Here is a 12,875-nt window from a genome sequence, read left to right as displayed (position 1 = left end):
ATTACGTGGATCTCTTTGCTAGCCTTATTTCTGTGGAATCTGAGAACAGATAGTTCGGATCCCTTAGAAGACTATAGGGCCAAAGGAAATATCCTCCGATTACAGAGAGAAAGAAGCTTTCTGAGAAACTTCTTTGCATTCTGTGAAATCATCTCACAGAGTTACAGCTTTCCCCTCAAGAAGCCTTTCGCTAAGAAACTTCTTGTGGAATTGGCAAAGTGATATTTGGAAGCCCATAGAGGGCTATGGTGAAAAAGGAAATATCCTCAGATGAAATCTGGAGAGAAGCTTTCAGAGAAACTACTTAATGTTCTGTTAATTCATCTCACAGAGTTACATCTGTATTTCGTGGATCTCTTTGCTAGCCTTATTTCTGTGGAATCTGAAAACAGATATTTCGGATCCCTTTGAAGACTATAGGGCCAAAGGAAATATCCTCCGATAAAAAAGAGAAAGAAGCTTTCTGAGAAACTTCTTTGTGTTCTGTGAAATCATCTCACAGAGTTACAGCTTTCCCCTCAAGAAGCCTTTCGCTAAGACTCTTCTTGTGGAATTGGCAAAGTGACATTTGGAAGCCCATAGAGGGCTATGGTGAAAAAGGAAATATCCTCAGATGAAATCTGGAAAGAAGCTTTCTGAGAAACTGCTTGGTGTTCTGTTAATTCATCTCACAGAGTTACATCTGTATTTCGTGGATCTCTTTGCTAGCCTTATTTCTGTGGAATCTGAGAACAGATATTTGGGATCCCTTTTAAGACTATACGGCCAAAGGAAATATCCTCCGATAACAAAGAGAAAGAAGCTTTCTGAGAAACTCCTTTGTATTCGGTGAAATCATCTCACAGAGTTACAGCTTTCCCTTCAAGAAGCCTTTCAGAAAGACACTTCTTGTGGAATTGGCAAAGTGATATTTGGAAGCCCCTAGATAGCTATGGTGAAAAAGGAAATATCCTCCGATGAAATCTGGAAAGAAGCTTTCTGAGAAACTAATTAGTGTTCTGTTAATTCATCTCACAGAGTTACATCTGTATTTCGTGGATCTCTTTGCTAGCCTTATTTCTGTGGAAACTGAGGACAGATATTTCAGATCCCTTTGAAGACTATAGGGCCAAAGGAAATATCCTCCGATAACAAAGAGAAAGAAGGTTTCTGAGAAACTCATTTGTGTTCTGTGAAATCATCTCACAGAGTTACAGGTTTCCCCTCAAGAAGCCTTTCGCTAAGACAGTTCTTGTGGAATTGGCAAAGTGATATTTGGAAGCCCATAGAGGGCTATGGTGAAAAAGGAAATATCCTCAGATTAAATCTGGAAAGAAGCTTTCTGAGAAACTGCTTAGTGTTCTGTTAATTCATCTCACAGAGTTACATCTGTATTACGTGGATCTCTTTGCTAGCCTTATTTCTGTGGAATCTGAGAACAGATAGTTCGGATCCCTTAGAAGACTATAGGGCCAAAGGAAATATCCTCTGATTACAGAGAGAAAGAAGCTTTCTGAGAAACTTCTTGGCATTCTGTGAAATCATCTCACAGAGTTACAGCTTTCCCCTCAAGAAGCCTTTCGCTAAGAAACTTCTTGTGGAATTGGCAAAGTGATATTTGGAAGCCCATAGAGGGCTATGGTGAAAAAGGAAATATCCTCAGATGAAATCTGGAGAGAAGCTTTCACAGAAACTACTTAATGTTCTGTTAATTCATCTCACAGAGTTACATCTGTATTTCGTGGATCTCTTTGCTAGCCTTATTTCTGTGGAATCTGAGAACAGATAGTTCGGATCCCTTGGAAGACTATAGGGCCAAAGGAAATATCCTCCGATTACAGAGAGAAAGAAGCTTTCTGAGAAACTTCTTTGCATTCTGTGAAATCATCTCACAGAGTTACAGCTTTCGCCTCAAGAAGCCTTTGGCTAAGAAACTTCTTGTGGAATTGGCAAAGTGATATTTGGAACCCCTAGAGGGGTATGGTGAAAAAGGAAATATCCTCAGATGAAATCTGGAGAGAAGCTTTCAGAGAAACTACTTAATGTTCTGTTAATTCATCTCACAGAGTTACATCTGTATTTCGTGGATCTCTTTGCTAGCCTTATTTCTGTGGAATCTGAAAACAGATATTTCGGATCCCTTTGAAGACTATAGGGCCAAAGGAAATATCCTCCGATAACAAAGACAAAGAAGCTTTCTGAGAAACTTCTTTGTGTTCTGTGAAATCATCTCACAGAGTTACAGCTTTCCCCCCAAGAAGCCTTTCGCTAAGACATTTCTTGTGGAATTGGCAAAGTGACATTTGGAAGCCCATAGAGGGCTATGGTGAAAAAGGAAATATCCTCAGATGAAATCTGGATAGAAGCTTTCTGAGAAACTGATTGGTGTTCTGTTAATTCATCTCACAGTGTTACATCTGTATTTCGTGGATCTCTTTGCTAGTCTTATTTCTGTGGAATCTGAGAACAGATATTTGGGATCCCTTTGAAGACTATAGGGCCAAAGGAATTATCCTCCGATAACAAAGAGAAAGAGGCTTTCTTAGAAACTTCTTTGTGTTCTGTGAAATCATCTCACAGAGTTACAGCTTTCCCCTCAAGAAGCCTTTCGCTAAGACAGTTCTTGTGGAATTGGCAAAGTGATATTTGGAAGCCCATAGAGGGCTATGGTGAAAAAGGAAATATCCTCAGATGAAATCTGGAAAGAAGCTTTCTGAGAAACTACTTGGTGTTCTGTTAATTCATCTCAAAGAGTTACATCTGTATTTCGTGGATCTCTTTGCTAGCCTTATTTCTGTGGAATCTGAGAACAGATATTTCGGATCCCTTTGAAGACTAGAGGACCAAAGGAAATGTCCTCTGATAACAAAGAGAATGAAACTTTCTGAGAAACTTCTTTGTGTTCTGTGAAATCATCTCACAGAGTTACAGCTTTCCCCTCAAGAAGCCTTTCGCTAAGACAGTTCTTGTGGAATTGGCAAAGTGATATTTGGAAGCCCATAGAGGGCTATGGTGAAAAAGGAAATATCCTCAGATGAAATCTGGAAAGAAGCTTTCTGAGAAACTGCTTAGTGTTCTGTTAATTCATCTCTTAGAGTTACATCTGTATTTCGTTGATCTCTTTGCTAGCCTTATTTCTGTGGAATCTGAGAACAGATATTTCGGATCCCTTTGAAGACTATAGGGCCAAAGGAAATATCCTCCGATAACAAAGAGAAAGAAGCTTTCTGAGAAACTTCTTTGTGTTCTGTGAAATCATCTCACAGAGTTACAGCTTTCCCCTCAAGAAGCGTTTCGCTAAGACAGTTTTTGTGGAATTGGAAAAGTGATATTTTGAAGCCCATAGAGGGCTATGGTGAAAAAGGAAATATCCTCAGATGAAATCTGGAAAGAAGCTTTCTGAGAAACTGCTTGGTGTCTGTTAATTCATCTCACAGAGTTACATCTGTATTTCGTGGATCTCTTTGCTAGCCTTATTTCTGTGGAATCTGAGAACAGATATTTCGGATCCCTTTGAAGACTATAGGGCCAAAGGAAATGTCCTCTGATAACAAAGAGAAACAAGCTTTCTGAGGAACTTCTTTGTGTTCTGTGAAATCATCTCACAGAGTTACAGCTTTCCCCTCAAGAAGACTTTCACGAAGACACTTCTTGTGGAATTGGCAAAGTGATATTTGCAAGCCCATAGAGGGCTATGGTGAAAAAGGAAATTTCCTCAGATGAAATCTGGAAAGAAGCTTTCTGAGAAACTGCTTAGTGTTCTGCTAATTCATCTCACAGAGTTACATCTCTATTTCGTGGATCTCTTTGCTAGCCTTATTTCTGTGGAATCTGAGAACAGATATTTCAGATCCCTTTCATGACTATAGGGCCAAAGGAAATATCCTCCGATTACAAAGAGAAAGAAGCTTTTTGAGAAACTTCTTTGTATTCGGTGAAATCATCTGACAGAGTTACAGCTTTCCCCTCAAAAGCCTTTCGCCAAGACAGTTCTTGTGGATTTCGCAAAGTGATATTTGGAAGCCCATAGAGGGCTATGGTGAAAAAGGGAATATCCTCAGATGAAATCTGGAAACAAGCCTTCTGAGAAACTGCTTGGTGTTCTGTTAATTCATCTCACAGTGTTACATCTGTATTTCGTGGATCTCTTTGCAAGCCTTATTTCTGTGGAATCTGAGAACTGATATTTTGGATCCCTTTGAAGAATATAGGGCCAAAGGAAATATCCTCCGATAACAAAGAGAAAGAAGCTTTCTGAGAAACTTCTTTGTGTTCTGTGAAATCAACTCACAGTTACAGCTTTCCCCTCAAGAAGCCTTTCCTAATACAGTTCTTGGGGAAATTGCAAAGTGATATTTTGAAGCCCATAGAGTGCTATGGTGAAACAGGAAATATCCTCAGATGAAATCTGGAAAAAAGCTTTCTGAGAAACTACTTGATGTTCTGTTAATTCATCTCACAGAGTTACATCTGTATTTCGTAGATCTCTTTCTTAGCCTTATTTCTGTGGAATCTGAGAACAGATATTTCGGATCCCTTTGAAGACTATAGGGCCAAAGGAAATGTCCTCTGATAACAAAGAGAAACATGCTTTCTGAGAAACTTCTTTGTGTTCTCTGAAATCAACTCCCAGTTACAGCTTTCCCCTCAAGAAGCCTTTCGCTAAGACAGTTCTTGTGGAATTGGCAAAGTGATATTTGGAAGCCCATAGAGGGCTATGGTGAAAAAGGAAATATCCTCAGATTAAATCTGGAAAGAAGCTTTCTGAGAAACTGCTTGGTGTCTGTTAATTCATCTCACAGAGTTACATCTGTATTTCGTGGATCTCTTTGCTAGCCTTATTTCTGTGGAATCTGAGAACAGATATTTCGGATCTCTTTGAAGACTATAGCGCCAAAGGAAATATCCTCCGATAACAAAGAGAAAGAAGCTTTCAGAGAAACATCTTTGTGTTCTGTGAAATCATCTCACAGAGTTACAGCTTTCCCCTCAAGATGCCTTTCGCTAAGACATTTCTAGAGGAATTGGCAAAGTGACATTTGAAAGCCCATAGAGGGCTATGGTGAAAAAGGAAATATCCTCAGATGAAATCTGGAAAGAAGCTTTCTGAGAAACTGCTTGGTGTTCTGTTAATTCATCTCACAGAGTTACATCTGTATTTCGTGGATCTCTTTGCTTGCCTTTTTCTGTGGAATCTGAGAACAGGTATTTGGGATCCCTTTGAAGACTATAGGGCCAAAGGAAATATCCTCCGATAACAAAGAGAAAGAAGCTTTCTGAGAAACTCCTTTGTGTTCTGTGAAATCATCTCACATGTTACAGCTTTCCCCTCAAGAAGCCTTTCACGAAGACACTTCTTGTGGAATTGGCAAAGTGATATTTGGAAGCCCATAGAGGGCTATGGTGAAAAAGGAAATATCCTCAGATGAAATCTGGAAAGAAGCTTTCTGAGAAACTGCTTAGTGTTCTGTTAATTCATCTCACAGAGTTTCATCTGTCTTTCGTGGATCTCTTTGCTTGCCTTATTTCTGTGGAATCTGAGAACAGATATTTCGGATCCTTTTGAAGACTAAAGGGCCAAAGGAAATATCCTCCCATAACAAAGAGAGAGACACTTTCAGAGAAACTTCTTTGTGTTCTCTGAAATCATCTCACACAGTTACAGCTTTCCCCTCAAGAAACCTTTCGCTAAGACAGTTCTTGTGGAATTGGCAAAGTGATATTTGGAAGCCCATAGAGGGCTATGGTGAATAAGGAAATATCCTCAGATGAAATCTGGAAAGAAGCTTGCTGAGAAACTGCTTGCTGTCTGTTAATTCATCTCACAGAGTTACAACTGTATTTCGTGGTTCTCTTTGCTAGCCTTATTTCTCTGGAATCTGAGAACAGATATTTCGGATCCCTTTCATGACTATAGGGCCAAAGGAAATATCCTCCGACAACAAAGAGAAAGAAGCTTTCTGAGAAACTTCTTTGTGTTCTGTGAAATCATCTCACAGAGTTACAGCTTTCCCCTCAAGAAGGCTTTCGCTAAGACAGTTCTTGTGGAATTGGTAAAGAGATATTTGGAAGCCCATAGAGGGCTATGGTGCAAAAGGAAATATCCTCTGATTAAATCTGGAACGAAGCTTTCTGAGAAACTGCTTAGTGCTCTGTTAATTCATCTCACAGAGTTACATCTGTACTTCGTGGATCTCTTTGCTAGCCTTATTTCTGTGGAATCTGAGGACATATATTTCGGATCCCTTTGAAGAATATAGGGCCAAAGGAAATGTCCTCCGATAACAAAGAGAAAGAAGCTTTCTGAGAAACTTCTTTGTGTTCTGTGAAATCATCTCACAGAGTTACAGCTTTCTCCTCAAGAAGCCTTTCGCTAAGACAGTTCTTGTGGAATTGGCAAAGTGATATTTGGAAGCCCATAGAGGGCTATGGTGAAAAAGGAAATATCCTCAGATGAAATCTGGAAAGAAGCTTTCTGAGAAACTGCTTGGTGTTCTGTTAATTCATCTCACAGAGTTACATCTGTATTTCGTGGATCTCTTTGCTTGCCTTATTTCTGTGGAATCTGAGAACAGATATTTGGGATCTCTTTGAAGATTATAGGGCCAAAGGAAATATCCTCCGATAACAAAGAGAAAGAAGCTTTCTGAGAAACTTCTTTGTGTTCTGTGAAATCATCTCACAGAGTTGCAGCTTTCCCCTCAAGAAGCCTTTCACGAAGACAGTTCTTGTGGAATTGGCAAAGTGATATTTGGAAGCCCATAGAGGGTTATGGTGAAAAAGGAAATGTCCTCAGATTAAATCTGGAACGAAGCTTTCTGAGAAACTGCTTAGTGTTCTGTTAATTCATCTCACAGAGTTACATCTGTATTTCGTCGATCTCTTTGCTAGCCTTATTTCTGTGGAATGTGAGAACAGATATTTCGGATCCCTTTGATGAGGATAGGGCCAAAGGAAATATCCTCCGATAACAAAGAGAAAGAAGCTTTCTGAGAAACTTCCTTGTGTTCTGTGAAATCATCTCACAGAGTTACAGCTTTCCCCTCAAGAAGCGTTTCGCTAAGACAGTTGTTGTGGAATTGGCAAAGTGATATTTGGAAGCCCATTGAGGGCTATGGTGAAAAATGAAATATCCTCAGATGAAATCTGGAAAGAAGCCTTCTGAGAAACTGCTTGGTGTCTGTTAATTCATCTCACAGATTTACATCTGTATTTCGAGTATCTCTTTGCTAGCCTTATTTCTGTGGAATCTGAGAACAGATATTTCGGATACCTTTGAAGACTATAGGGCCAAAGGAAATGTACTCTGATAAAAAAGAGAAACAAGCTTTCTGAGGAACTTCTTTGTGTTCTCTGAAATCATCTCACAGAGTTACAGCTTTCCCCTCAAGAAGCCTGTCGCTAAGACAGTTCTTGTGGAATTGGCAAAGTGATATTTGGAAGCCCCTAGAGGGCTATGGTGAAAAAGGAAATATCCTCAGATGAAATCTGGAAAGAAGCTTTCTGAGAAACTGCTTAGTGTTCTGTTAATTCATCTCACAGAGTTACATCTGTCTTCCGTGGATCTCTTTGCTAGCCTTATTTCTGTGGAATCTGAGAACAGATATTTCGGATCCCTTTGAAGACTACAGGGCCAAAGGAAATATCCTCCGATAACAAAGAGAAAGAAGCTTTCTCCGAAACTTCTTTGTGTTCTGTGAAATCATCTCACAGAGTTACAGCTTTCCCCTCAAGAAGCCTTTCGCTAAGACATTTCTTGTGGAATTGGCAAAGTGACATTTGGAAGCCCATAGAGGGCAATGGTGAAAAAGGAAATATCCTCAGATGAAATCTGGAAAGAAGCTTTCTGAGAAACTGCTTGGTGTTCTGTTAATTCATCTCACAGAGTTACATCTGTATTTCGTGGATCTCTTTGCTTGCCTTATTTCTGTGGAATCTGAGAACAGATATTTGGGATCCCTTTGAAGACTTTAGGGCCAAAGGAAATATCCTCCGATAACAAAGAGAAAGAAGCTTTCTGAGAAACTCCTTTGTGTTCTGTGAAATCATCTCACAGAGTTACAGCTTTACCCTCAAGAAGCCTTTCACGAAGACACTTCTTGCGGAATTGGCAAAGTGATATTTCGAAGCCCTTAGAGGGCTATGGTGAAAAAGGAAATATCCTCAGATGAAATCTGGAAAGAAGCTTTCTGAGATACTGCTTAGTGTTCTGTTAATTCATCTCACAGAGTTACATCTCTCATTCGTGGATCTCTTTGCTAGCCTTATTTCTGTGGAATCTGAGAACAGATATTTCGGATACCTTTGAAGACTATAGGGCCAAAGGAAATATCCTCCGATAACAAAGAGAAAGAAGCTTTCTCCGAAACTTCTTTGTGTTCTGTGAAATCATCTCACAGAGTTACAGCTTTCCCCTCAAGAAGCCTTTCGTTAGGAAAGTTCTTGTGGAATTGGCAAAGTGATATTTGGAAGCCCATAGAGGGCTATGGTGAAAAAGGAAATATCCTCAGATGAAATCTGGAAAGAAGCTTTCTGAGAAACTGCTTGGTGTTCTGTTAATTCATCTCACAGAGTTACATCTGTATTTCGTGCATCTCTTTGCTTGCCTTATTTCTGTGGAATCTAAGAACAGATATTTGGGATCCCTTTGAAGACTATACGGCCGAAGGAAATATCCTCCGATAACAAAGAGGAAGAAGCTTTCCGAGAAACTTCTTTGTGTTCTGTGAAATCATCTCACAGAGTTACAGCTTTCCCCTCAAGAAGCCTTTCACGAAGACACTTCTTGTGGAATTGGCAAAGTGATATTTGGAAGCCCATAGAGGGCTATGGTGAAAAAGGAAATATCCTCAGATGAAATCTGGAAAGAAGCTTTCCGAGAAACTGCTTAGTGTTCTGTTAATTCATCTACAGGGTTACATCTGTATTTCGTGGATCTCTTTGCTAGATTTACTTCTGTGGAATCTGAGAACAGATATTTCAGATCCCTTTGAAGACTATAGGGCCAAAGGAAATATCCACCGATAACAAAGAGAAAGAAACTTTCTGAGAAACTTCTTTGTGTTCTGTGAAATCATCTCACAGAGTTACAGCTTTCCCCTCAAGAAGCCTTTCGCTAAGACTCTTCTTGTGGAATTGGCAAAGTGACATTTGGAAGCCCATAGAGGGCTATGGTGAAAAAGGAAATATCCTCAGATGAAATCTGGAACGAAGCTTTCTGAGAAACTGCTTGGTGTCTGTTAATTCATCTCACAGAGTTACATCTGTATTTCGTGGATCTCTATGCTTGCCTTATTTCTGTGGAATCTGAGAACAGATATTTGGGATCACTTTGAAGACTATAGGGCCAAAGGAAATATCCTCCGATAACAAAGAGAAAGAAGCTTTCTGAGAAACTTCTTTGTGTTCTGTGAAATCATCTCACAGAGTTACAGCTTTCCCCTCAAGAAGCCTTTCACGAAGACACTTCTTGTGGAATTGGCAAAGTGATATTTGGAAGCCCATAGAGGGCTATGGTGAAAAAGGAAATATCCTCAGATGAAATCTGGAAAGAAGCTTTCTGAGAAACGGCTTAGTGTTCTGTTAATTCATCTCACAGAGTTACATCTGTCTTTCGTGGATCTCTTTGCTAGCCTTATTTCTGTGGAATCTGAGAACAGATATTTCGGATCCCTTTTAAGACTATAGGGCCAAAGGAAATATCCTCCGATAAAAAAGAGAAAGAAGCTTTCTGAGAAACTTCTTTGAGTTCTGTGAAATCATCTCACAGAGTTACATCTTTCCCCTCAGGAAGCCTTTCGCTAAGACAGTTTTTGTGGAATTGGCAAAGTGATATTTGGAAGCCCATAGAGGTCTATAGTGAAAAAGGAAATATCCTCAGATGAAATCTGGAAAGAAGCTTTCTGAGAAACTGCTTGGTGTCTGTTAATTCATCTCACAGAGTTACATCTGTATTTCGTGGATCTCTTTGCTAGCCTCATTTCTGTGGAATCTGAGAACAGGTATTTGGGATCCCTTTGAAGACTATAGGGCCAAAGGAAATGTCCTCTGATAACAAAGAGAATCAAGCTTTCTGAGGAACTTCTTTGTGTTCTGTGAAATCATCTCACAGAGTTACAGCTTTCCCCTCAAGAAGCCTTTCGCTAAGACAGTTCTTGTGGAATTGGCAAAGTGATATTTGGAAGTCCGTAGAGGGCTATGGTGAAAAAGGAAATATCCTCAGATGAAATCTGGAAAGAAGCTTTCTGAGAAACTGCTTAGTGTTCTGTTAATTCATCTCACAGAGTTACATCTCTATTTCGTGGATCTCTTTGCTAGCCTTATTTCTGTGGAATCTGAGAAAAGATATTTCGGATCCTTTGATGACTATAGGGCCAAAGGAAATATCCTCCAATTACAAAGAGAAAGAAGCTTTTTGAGAAACTTCTTTGTGTTCGGTGAAATCATTCACAGAGTTACAGCTTTCCCCTCAAAAGCCTTTCACCAAGACAGTTCTTGTGGATTTGGGAAAGTGATATTTGGAAGCCCTTAGAGGGCTATGGTGAAAAACGAAATATCCTCAGATGAAATCTGGAAAGAAGCTTTCTGAGAAACTGCTTAGTGTTCTGTTCATTCATCTCACAGGGTTACATCTCTATTTCGTGTATCTCTTTGCTAGCCTTATTTCTGTGGAATCTGAGAACAGATATTTCGGATCCCTTTGAAGACTATAGGGCCAAAGGAAATATCCTCCGATAACAAAGAGAAAGAAGCTTTCTGAGAAACTTCTTTGTGTTCTGTGAAATCATCTCACAGAGTTACAGCTTTCCCCTCAAGGCGCCTTTCGCTAAGACAGTTCTTGTGGAATTGGCAAAGTGATATTTGGAAGCCCTTAGAGGGCTATGGTGAAAAAGGAAATATCCTCAGATGAAATCTGGAAAGAAGCCTTCTGAGAAACTGCTTACTGTTCTGTTAATTGATCTCACAGAGTTACATCTGTATTTCGTGGATCTCTTTGCTAGCCTTATTTCTGTGGAATCTTAGAACAGATATTTCGGATCCCTTTGAAGACTATACGGCCAAAGGAAATATCCTCCGATAACAAAGAGAAAGAAGCTTTCTGAGAAACTTGTTTGTGTTCTGTGAAATCATCTCACAGAATTACAGCTTTCCCCTAAGAAAGCCTTTCGCTAAGACACTTCTTGTGGAATTGGCAAAGTGATATTTGGAAGCCCTTAGAGGGCTACGATGAAAAAGGAAATATCCTCAGATGAAATCTGGAAAGAAGCTTTCTGAGAAACTGCTTAGTGTTGTGTTAATTCACCTCACAGAGTTACATCTGTATTTCGTGGATCTCTTTGCTAGCCTTATTTCTGTGGTATCGGAGAACAGATATTTCGGATCCATTTGAAGACTATGCGGGCAAAGGAAATATCCTCCGATAACAAAGAGAAAGAAGCTTTCTGAGAAACTTCTTTGTGTTCTGTGAAATCATCTCACAGAGTTACAGCTTTCCCCTCAAGAAGCCTTTCGCTAAGACAGTTCTTGTGGAATTGGCAAAGTGATATTTGGAAGCCCATAGAGGGCTATGGTGAAAAAGGAAATATCCTCAGATGAAATCTGGAAAGAAGCTTGCTGAGAAACTGCTTGGTGTCTGTTAATTCACCTCACAGAGTTACATCTGTATTTCGTGGATCTCTTTGCTAGCCTTATTTCTGTGGAATCTGAGAACAGATATTTCGGATCCCTTTGAAGACTATAGGGCCAAAGGAAATATCCTCCGATTACAAAGAGAAAGAAGCTTTCTTAGAAACTTCTTTGTGTTCTGTGAAATCAACTCACAGTTACAGCTTTCCCCTCAAGAAGCCTTTCGCTAACACAGTTCTTGGGGAAATTGCAAAGTGATATTTTGAAGCCCATAGAGTGCTATGGTGAAACAGGAAATATCCTCAGATGAAATCTGGAAAAAAGCTTTCTGAGAAACTACTTGATGTTCTGTTAATTCATCTCACAGAGTTACATCTGTATTTCGTAGATCTCTTTCCTAGCCTTATTTCTGTGGAATCTGAGAACAGATATTTCGGATCCCTTTGAAGACTATAGGGCCAAAGGAAATGTCCTCTGATAACAAAGAGAAACATGCTTTCTGAGAAACTTCTTTGTGTTCTCTGAAATCAACTCCCAGTTACAGCTTTCCCCGCAAGAAGCCTTTCGCTAAGACAGTTCTTGTGGAATTGGCAAAGTGATATTTGGAAGCCCATGGAGGGCTATGGTGAAAAAGGAAATATCCTCAGATGAAATCTGGAAAGAAGCTTTCTGAGGAACTGCTTAGTGTTCTGTTAATTCATCTCACAGAGTTACATCTGTATTTCGTGGATCTCTTTGCTAGCCTTATTGCTGTGGAATCTGAGAGCAGATATTTCGGATCCCTTTGAAGACTATAGGGCCAAAGGAATTATCCTCCGATAACAGAGAGAAAGAAGCTTTCTGAGAAACTTCTTTGTGTTCTGTGAAATCATCTCACAGAGTTACAGCTTTCACCTCAAGAAGCCTTTCGCTAAGACATTTCTTGTCGAATTGGCAAAGTAACATTTGGAAGCCCATAGAGGTCTATGGTGAAAAAGGAAATATCCTCAGATGAAATCTGGAAAGAAGCTTTCTTAGAAACTGCTTGGTGTTCTGTTAATTCATCTCACAGAGTTACATCTGTATTTCGTGGATCTCTTTGCTTGCCTTATTTCTGTGGAATCTGAGAACAGATATTTGGGATCCCATTGAAGACTATAGGGCCAAAGGAAATATCCTCCGATAACAAAGAGAAAGAAGTTTCCGAGGAACTTCTTTGTGTTCTGTGAAATCATCTCACAGAGCTGCAGCTTTCCCTTCAATAGGCCTTTCACGAAGACACTTCTTGTGGA

The sequence above is a fragment of the Macaca fascicularis genome, chromosome 10, assembly GCF_037993035.2.
Source record: "Macaca fascicularis isolate 582-1 chromosome 10, T2T-MFA8v1.1".
NCBI classification, from domain to species: domain Eukaryota; kingdom Metazoa; phylum Chordata; class Mammalia; order Primates; family Cercopithecidae; genus Macaca; species Macaca fascicularis.
Note: the sequence above shows the minus strand (reverse complement) of the source record.